At 43.9% G+C, this 9,965-nt stretch overlaps 2 pseudogenes; one reads left to right on the top strand and one right to left on the bottom strand.

Moving 5' to 3' along the window:
* The first annotated feature begins 637 nt into the window (after positions 1-637).
* LOC114222227 (diphthine methyl ester synthase pseudogene) lies at positions 638-3,065 on the top strand (annotated as a pseudogene).
* LOC114222239 (gem-associated protein 8 pseudogene) lies at positions 2,855-3,700 on the bottom strand (annotated as a pseudogene).
* Positions 3,701-9,965: the final 6,265 nt, after the last annotated feature.

Below are 9,965 nucleotides of genomic sequence, written 5' to 3' on the forward strand. Positions count from 1 at the left end.
TATGGGGGATGAGAATGCCCCCGTGACACTGGGCCTGAGGGCACTTTCAGAGGCCAGGCACCATCAAGGCTCCATCTCAAACTGCTACAGGAATGTTCTTTTTCACCATGTGTCCAGATCACAAAATTCCACTACTACAAACCATATCGAATGAACGTCCTGGAATTTCTCATAATGGAAATTTTCATATCCAGACTGGGAAATAACTGGTCATGTAAGTAGGCTAGAGATTGGGCTAGAAGAAGGAATTGTGGCTTTCTATTTTTAATGTCATTTCTTTGATGGGAATTGAAAGGTGTTAAATAAAAAGGGGGTGAATGCATGTGGTCCCTGTCTTGAGAGGGGAAGACTTTCCTCTCCAGTCTCCAGTCCCAGTTGCCAAGGAGGCATCACTCACCACCACCACTCCCTCCATCTGCACAGATATGCCTCCCGGGAGACAGCCTCTCCCTGAGTAAGGTTCATTATCGCTCTGAAAAGCAATGTCAAAAGTCCAGGGAAGATACACCCTTTAAAGTAGGTCTAAGAAACCATCTTTCTTTCTTTGGTCAGTGCGCCTCAGAAAAAATTAGTCATAAAAGAAATAAAAAAGTGTCACTACACTTAATAATATCTTGCTTCATTTTTATGCAGGATGCAAATTCAGTGTAAGAAGCACTCTGATCAGTAACTGCTTCTTCAGAAAGGCAGCAGTAAGTGGTCTCCCTCCCCCTGGACTTTGAAATGCATTACCTGGTCAACTTGGGCCTGGGTGATGCCAAGAACATCAACATCCAAGGGTCTGGAAGTTGTAAGACACTGCACTCAAGTGTATCTAGTAGGGAAGGAAGTCCTAGAAGAGTTTTATGGAAGAAAATTGATTCTCGCTCCTAGAGAAGAAGTGGCACAAGAAGCAGATAATATTCTGAAGGATGCTGATATCAACGGTTGTGGTTGATGATCCATTTGGGGCGACAACACACAGTGCTCTTATTCTGAGAGCAACAAAACTGGGAATCTCTTATCGAGTTATTCAAAACGCTTCCATAATAAATGCGATAGGCTGCTGTAGTTTACAGATGTATAAATTTGTAGAGACAATTTCTATTGTTTTTTGGACACTCACAGACCAGAAAGCTTCTTTGACAAAATGAAGAACAGACAGAAGAGCACACACACACTGTCCTCACTAGACATCGAAATAAAGGAGTAGTCTTTGGAAAATCTCATCAAAGGAAGACCTATGAACCTCCTTGGTATATGAATGACAACCAAGCAGGGCAAGAACTTCTAGAGATTGTTCAGAATCTAAGAATATGAGAAGAACCAGTAGTCACCAAGGAGATGCTGTGTTAGCTTAGCCAGGGTTGGAACTGAGGACCAGAAAATTGCAGCCGGCACTTGGGGCAAACATGTACTATGGACTTGGGAGGACCATCACACTCCTTAATTATCACAGGGAACAACATGCATCCGCTGGAGATGGAGATGCTAAGTCAGTTTTCCATTCTAGAAAATAGCTCAGAATCCCGAAGTGTTGATGCACTCTGAACATAGACATTTTCTATTGTTAGATGGTTAATTTCAGTCATATATGCCTCTACACATGTTCATATAACAAACTGAACAGTTCTTTTGGTTTATCTAATAAGTATAAAACAAGTGACCAAGAAGAAAGCTGTCGACACAGCCATTAAAACACAAAAAAAGAAGACTTTATTGCAGGCCAGTTGCAGCACGGAGCCAGGGGCACAGCTGTGCACGTGCCACACTGTGCTGGATGCTGGGCACACAGCGGAGACAGGACAGACATGGTCCCTGCCTTTTTGTTTGTTTTTTAAGATTTTATTTCTTTATTTGAGAGAGAGAGCGAGCGCGAGCATGAGCAGGGGGAAGGGCTGAGGGAGAGGAGAGCCCAACTCAGGGCTCAATCCCAGGACCCCAGGATCATGACCAGAGCTGAAGGCAGACGCTTAACCAACTGAGGCACCCAGGTGCCCCAGTCCCTGCCTTTTTGGAAGTTCTCACCTGGTGAGGAGTGCAGATAGATGAGCAGATAGAGAGGCAATGACAAGAACTAAGAGATCATGGATGTGACATCCTCATCACAGCATGTACAGTAGTATGCATTCTCTTCCCTTTATCTAAAGGATAGATTCTTGCAGTAAGTGCAATGTAAAAGTGCATTCACTTTGAGATTTGTATTTAGCTTTTTGAAGTTTTCCAAATCAAGTTAGTGAGCCCTTCGCTAATTAAAAACAGGCTTCCATTCTTCAAAGAAAAGTTCATATCTGATCTTATATTTTCTTTTTTAAGACTTTATTTTTAAGTAATCGCTACACCCAACTCACGACGCCGACATCAAGCAGTAGCTAGCTACACCAGCTGAGCCAGTCAGGTGCCCATTATATTTTCTTTAATAAAGAAGGCCTTTAAAGAGGTACCTGGCTGGCTCAGTTAGTAGATTAAATGACTGTCGATCTTGGGATTGTGAGTTCAAGCCCCAGGGTGGGTGTAGAGATTACTTAAAAATAAAATCTTAAAAAAAGAGAGAGAGAGAGAAGTCCTTACATGTTTTATTTTTTCCTGTGAGGACTTTAATGAACTGAACATTATTAGTGACATCAAAACCAAGCATAATATATATGAAATTATCATTTTAGGTCAAAAGAAAATCTTTCATGTTGGCAACAGTACATGTCTTGCCGACTTCAAGCGGCCAATGTATTATATCCAGCCCTGAGATGGGCCCCCTGGGACTTTGGTGACATGCTTATTTCTCAGTATAAGAGAAATTTCCCTGAGAAAATGCACAGGAGAGATTGAGTGAATCCAGGAGGAAGGGGGTGATGGCTGGGTACCCTGCGCCGCGGGCTCAGAACTTGAGCGGAACGACCGGCCAGTACTTGGGCTGCTTCCTGTCACAGTGCTTGTCGAAGCTCAGCTGCACGGCGGCCTCTATGGCCTGGATCTTCGCGGCACTGTCCCCGTACAAGCGCTTCATCTCGGCCTCGCGCCGCTCGCCAGGCCTCTCGGACGGGGGCTCCACCGAGCGGCGGGTGCTGTGGTACAGGTCGTGGTGGGCGTTCACGTTGTCGTCCAGGCGCTGGGCGTCCAGCTGCTGCTGCCGCCGGCGCGCTTCCCTGTGCCTCTCGGTCTCGGCGAAGTACTGGCGCCGCCCCTCCGTGATCCCCAGGTTGCTCAGGTCGCAATCCATGCCGCGGTCTGACTCGGACTCCGCCTCCTCCGTGGCGGGCCGAGCTCGGCGTTCTCTTGGGCGGGCTGGTGGATGCTGCCCAGACCTTCTGGAATGTGCAGAACCGCAGTGCGAGTCCGTGGAAGCCGCGAGATGGTCACGAGAGGGCCGAGGAGATTTGGCCTTGTTAGTGTAAGAGCTCTGGGGAAGAGCTGCGGGAGGGAAGGACCACTGGCAACTGAAATACGATTCCACGGCCTTCCTGTGGGCACTATGGTGGCTTCGCATCCGGGCCATCGCCTGATGATAATGTCGCCAGTATCTTGCATATACTGGATGAAAAGACCAAGGCTCAGTAGCTTTCCAGGATGCCACCCCTGCTGCGATCTCTGATTGTGGACGTCCAAATGGGCACTGAAACTCTTTGGGAGTGTCTCCTACTCTTGCGGCACACGTCTTCATGGACTGAACAGCAGCTTTCCTCCTAATGGGATGGCAGAGCTCGTGGGCTCGTTGCTCGCGGATCTCGGGTAGTGGGCGAGCAGGGGCCTATTTCCTGTGAGGAGACAGAAGGGGCGCGGGAGGGAGGGGCTGTTGCCCGGGAGACCAGACCTTACATATGTTTTTCTGTCACTATGGCTTAAACGGTCCAGTGTGCTGCCCATGTCCATATGGCCAGACTTCTCCAGGGCAAACCCAGCTACAAAGCTTTTTTAAATTCCTCAAAACTGCGGGGCTCCTGGGTGAGTCAGTCGGTTAAGTCTGCCTTCCGCTCAGGTCATGATCCCAGGGTCCTAGGATCGAGCCCCATGTCAGGCTCCCTGCTCAGCGGGAAGCCGGCTTCTCCCTCTCCCACTCCCCCAACCCCGCATGTGCTCTCTCTCTCTCCTGCTCTCTCTCTTTCTCTCAAATAAATAAATAAAATCTTAAAAAGAAAAGGGGGTCCCTATTGCCCCACAGGGGCACCAACATTTGCTATACCAGACTCATCTTTGCTAAATTGATGGATGTAAAATGTTATCTCATTGTTACTTTAATTGGCAGTTTTTGTTTCTTCTTTGAGGCGTTGTCTTTTGTACTATTTTCACTTTTTCTGTTGAGTTTATTGTCTTTTTCATATTGATTTGAGGAGATTCTCCATAAATTCTGGATAGTAATTCTTAGTTATATGCCTACATATGATGTCTCCTATAACATGCCTTTTGTTATTACTTTAATTTTTGGAATAGCAATATATTCACCTGTATTTCAAAAGGCACACAAAGATAACCAGGGTTCTTTCAAAAGTTAAATACAGAATTACCATATGACTGACCAAACTCCAGCCAGGTTCCTCTGAGCCCTTTCCATCTAGCCCTATAAAGACTTAAATACCAGCATCGTTTCTAACAGCTCAAAGCCACATCCGAGGATGACCCTTGCCCCGCTTAAAGTGCCTGCCTGAGAAAACTCAAGGTTGCCAAAGAACTTACTGTTTGTTCCAGCCAATGCCTGAAGGTATGCCCCTGCCTCCTAGCCTCTGTGGGAGGGTAGGAGCCTAACTTGGATCAGCACCAGTTAATAAATCCAAATGGATGTCACGTGGACCAACCACCCCACTTCCTGCTTTTTGTAATTCTTCACTTCCACTCTACAAAGTCGCCACTCACCTCTCCTCCCTGTTCCCTCATTCTCCCTTTTAAATGCCCCGTTACCTCTGTCCAAATCAGAATTGAGATTCGTTCATGCTGGCCTCTTTTCCTTACTGCAACAGTATCCTGCGGACTAGACTTTGTCCTTACCACTTTAAGTAGGGTCCAGTTTTGTGTATGCAACAGCAATTTTACCTGAGAAATAAAAGCATATGTCCACATAGAAAATTGTACAAGAATGTTTATAGCAGCACTATAGTAGTCAAAAGGTAGAAACAGCCCAAGTGTCCATCAACTGATGAATGGATAAACAAATTACGATATATACATAGAATGGAATAGTAAGGATTCAGCCATAAAAAGGAATGTAGTACTGATACATGCTACTTTGATGAACTCCGAAAACATTATGCTAAATGTAAGAAGCCAGACACAAAAGATCATGTATTGTGTGATTCCTTTTTTTTTTTTAAGATTTATTTATTTATCTTAGAGAGAGAGAGAGAGAGCATGAGCAGGGGGAGGAGCAGAGGGAGAGAGAGAAGGGAAGCTGACTTCCCAGTGAGCAGGGATCTCAATGCTGGGCGATCTCAAGACCCTGAGATCATGACCTGAGCCAAAACCAAGAGTGGGAGGCTTAACCGACTGAGCCATCCAGGTGCCCCTGTATGGTTCCTTTTTTTTTTTTTTTTAAGATTTTATGTATTTATTTGGGAGAGAGAGAGAGCACGTGCATGAGCAGGGGGGAGGCAGAGGGAGAGGGACAAGCAGACACCCCGCTGAGATCATGACCTGAGCCAAAGTCAAACCCTGCTGAGCCACCCAGGGGCCTATGTGTGATTCCTTTTCATAAGATACATACAGTCTATAGGCAAATAGGCAACTCTACAGAGATAGAAAGCAGATTAGAGGTTACCAGGGGATGAAGTCACGGGGAATGTGGAGTGATTACTTAATGGATATGGAGTGGTTTTATGGGGTGATGAAAAAGCTTTGGAAACTAGAGAAAGGTAATGGTTACATAACATTGTGAATATGCTAAATACCTCTAACTGTACATTTTAAAATGGTTAACTGTATGCTATGTGAATTTTACCTTTTAAAAAAAAAGGTAACCATGGGGCGCCTGGGTGGCTCAGTTGGTTAAGCGTCTGCCTTCAGCTCGGGTCATGATCCCAGAGTCCTGGGATTGAGCCCCTTGCAAGGCTCCCTGTTCATCGGGGAGCCTGCTTCTCTCTCTCTCTCTGTGCTGCTCCCCCTGCTTGTGCTCTCTCGTGCTCTCTGTCAAATAAATAAATAAAATCTTTAAAAAAAAAGTAACCAATAAAAAGTCTCCCTCATAATCCTATTGTTTGGCTACTCTGTTATCCCTTCTCAGGGGTAATAAATGCTTTGTTGTTAATTTATAATGACTTTTATTTTATTTTATTTTATTTTATTTTATTTTATTTTATTTTATTTTATTTTATTTTATTTGACAGAGAGAGAGAACACAACAGGGGGAGCAGCAGGCAGAGGGAGAAGCAGACTCGCCCCAAGCAGGGAGCCCGATGCGGGGCTCGATCCCAGGACCCCAGGATCATGACCTGAGCCAAAGGCCACCCTATTTATTTACTTATTTTTAAAGATTTTTTTTTTATTTTATTTTATTTTTTAAAGATTTTATTTATTTATTTTGTAGAGAGAGAGGGAACACAAACAGGGGGAGTGGGAGAGGGAGAAGCAGGCTTCCCTCAGAGCAGGGAGCCCGATGCGGGGCTCCATCCCAGGACCCTGGGATCATGACCTGAGCCGGAGGCAGACGCTTAATGACTGAGCCACCTAGGCGCCCCAAAAGATTTAATTTTAAGTAATCTCTACACCCTACATGAGGCTCAAACTTATGACCCCCAAATCAGGAGTTGCATGCTCTTCCAACTGAGCCAGCCAGGTGCCCCAGAAGATTTCAATTTTAACACAGACAAATTTATCAACCTTTTCCTTTTGGGCTTGTGTTTTTCAAGTATTTTACTTCAGAAATTCTATTTTATCCCAATAATGTAATGTCCTATATTTTTCTCTGAAAGCTTAAAAGTTTTGCTTTTCACATTTAGGAATTTAATCCAGCTGGGCTTCCTTTTTCTGTATGGAATGAGGAAGAAACCTAGTTTTATTTTATTTTTCATATGGATAACCAATTGTCTCAGTGCAATTTACCGAATACCCAATTCTATCCACAGAACAAGGACAGCGTACCTGTGTCAGTATATATGCATGATTATCCGTATCTATGCATAATTATCATCTTTAAGTTTTCTATTCTGCTCCACTGCTCTGAGTTTATCCCTGTATCAATACCAGACTGTCTTAATTACTAAATAATTTCTGTAATTCTTGATAGATGGTAAGACAAATCTTCAAACTTATCTTAGTTGTTCTTGGCCCTTTATTCATCCATATAAATTTTAGAATCAGCTCGTGAAATCCAGAAAAACTGTTAGTAAGGATTTTTATTAGAATTGCATTAGATTTACAGATTAATCTGGGGACAGTTGACACCATTGTAACATTAAATCTTCTCATCCATAAACATGGTGCGTCTCTCTGTTTATTTAGGTCTTCTTTAGCACCTTTCAATAAAACGCTATAGTTTTTCTCAGAAATTTCTTGAACATTTTTTTCAATTTATTCCTAGTTATCTTAAAATCTTTATTGTAATTATAAAAGGGCTTTTATAAAATTATATTTTCTTACTATCTGCTGCTCATTTAAAGAAAACCAATTATTTTGCTTATTAATCAATTCTAATAATGTGTTGGGTTTTCTAGTAGACAATAAAATCCCTATAAACAATACAATAATTATTTATGGGTTTCCCCCACCTTTTTTATTGTCAGATTAGTAGTACACACACACACACACACACACACGCACACACACACATACACGCACATAGACACACACGCACACACACATGCACGCACACATACACGCACACACACCATGCACACACGTGCATACATACGCGCACACACACACACACACATACACACATACACACACAGCTTGGTTAGATTTATGAAAATCTTTTCCTTTTTAAAAAGATTTTACTTATTTGAGAGAGATAGAGAGCATGAGCAGGGGGAGGGACAGAGGGAGAAGGAAAAGCAGGCTTCCCCTCGGAGCAGGGAGCCCAATGTGGGGCTCGATCCCAGGACCCTGGGATTGCGACCTGAGCCAAAGGCAGACACTTAACCGATTGAGCCACCCAGGTGCCCTGATTTATGAAAGTCTTGTTTAGGATTTTCCCAACTGTGTTTGTCACTGAGATTAGTCTATAGTTCTTCTGTTTTAGACTGTCTTTGTCTAATGTTGTTAACCAAGTTATATTAAGTATTATAAAATAGTTTGAAAATATACTCATATACTCTTTCTCTCCTCTGGAGAAGTGTATGTTGTTTTTGTTTTAATGTTGGTTATAATTCTGTATCCAAATAGCAGTTTCATGGGACACTTTTTCTTTTTCTTTTTTAAGATTTTATTATTTATTTGAGAGAGAGCATGAGCCAGGTGAGGGGCAGAGGGAGAAGCAGGCTCCCCATCTAGCAGGGAGCCCAATGCAGGGCTCCATCCCAGGACCCTGGGATCATGACCTGAGCCGAAGGCAGATGCTTCACTGACTGAGCCACCCAGGCACCTCTGGAGCATTTTTTTCTACCATCAGAAACAATTTACACCAAACAGTGAACCCCTCAGCCCCCCACTCTTTAATTTTTTTTTAAGTAAGCTCTATGCCCAAGGTGGGGCTTATGCTCATGACCTGGAGATCAAGAGTTACATGCTCTACTGACTGAGCCAACCAGGTGCCCCTAATTTAAAAAAAATGTTTTTTAAGGCCCCCCACTTTTTTACTGGGCTAATTTCCACTCATCCTTCAGTTCTCATCCTTAGGAAGCTCTTTACTGTATCACCCTAGATTAGCTCTCCCTGTTCCATACTTCTCATAGCACATTTTATTTCCTCTATCATAACTCACTTCATATTTCATTGTAATGTCTTAATAAATGTTAATATTTTCAGCTGGGCCACAAGCTGCATGAAGGCAGGGACCTAATTTTTTGTTAACCACTACTCCAGTTGTTGGTTTTTTTTTAAGATTTTATTTATTTATTTGACAGAGACACAGCGAGAGAGGGAACACAAGCAGGGGGAGTGTGAGAGGGAGGAGCAGGGAGCCCGATGTGGGGCTCCATCCCAGGACCCTGGGATCATGACCTGAGCCGAAGGCTGATGCTTAACGACTGAGCCACCCACGGGTCCCCTACTCCAGTTGTTAGCACACTGATGGCACAAAGTTGGCCTCAATATTTGTTGACTAGTTATGTGAATGAATAAAAGAAATAGCCTCAAAATGGGACATGAGTCAAGTTATCCTTAGATATGGGCAAATTTGAGCTCCCTATGAAGGCCTTCTGCTCCAGAGCAAGTAAAAGATAAGAACTAAGAAAGACCATACAGCCCCAGCTGTGGAAGTAGAGGTCTGTGGATGGAGGCGGATGACCCATCCCGGACTCTCTGTGCAGAAGCCCAGTATAAAAAGATAGTGATAGCACAGATGTGTCAGCACCAAGGACCCCATCATCACTGGAGGTCTGTCAAAACCCTGGGCATTCGGGGCGCCTGGGTGGCTCAGTTGGTTAAGCGTCTACCTTTGGCTTGGGTCATGATCTTGGGGTCCTGGGATTGAGTCCCACATTGGGCTCCTTGTTCAGCAGGAGCCTGCTTCTCCCTCTGTCTGCTGTTCCCCCTGCTATACTCTCTCTCTCTCTCTGACAAATAACAAACAAACAAACAAACAAAAAACACAACCCTGGGCATTCATCATGCCACTTGAGAGCCAAGTGCTATGTAGGGTCATGGGGAGATACTCTCACAGACAAGACATTGGGGATTGGACAGGGGTAGATTTCTCTTACTAGGAGGAGGAGTCCTTCAAAATATCAGTTTAAATTTATATATATATATATATTTCACTGTGTGACAAAATTGCATCCAAACCTGAGAAATTAGATTACACTTTCAAAATTCCCAAATCCTCTCAAGGCAGAGATGGCTCACTGTCTTCTGTGGGGAGCTAGGGAAACCTCACTCACCATGTCCTCACCCATCTGACTCATGCT

Source organism: Eumetopias jubatus, unplaced genomic scaffold (assembly GCF_037043125.1).
Source record: "Eumetopias jubatus isolate StellerSeaLion01/CBP00866 unplaced genomic scaffold, mEumJub1_p1.0 scaffold_6, whole genome shotgun sequence".
Lineage (NCBI taxonomy): Eukaryota > Metazoa > Chordata > Mammalia > Carnivora > Otariidae > Eumetopias > Eumetopias jubatus.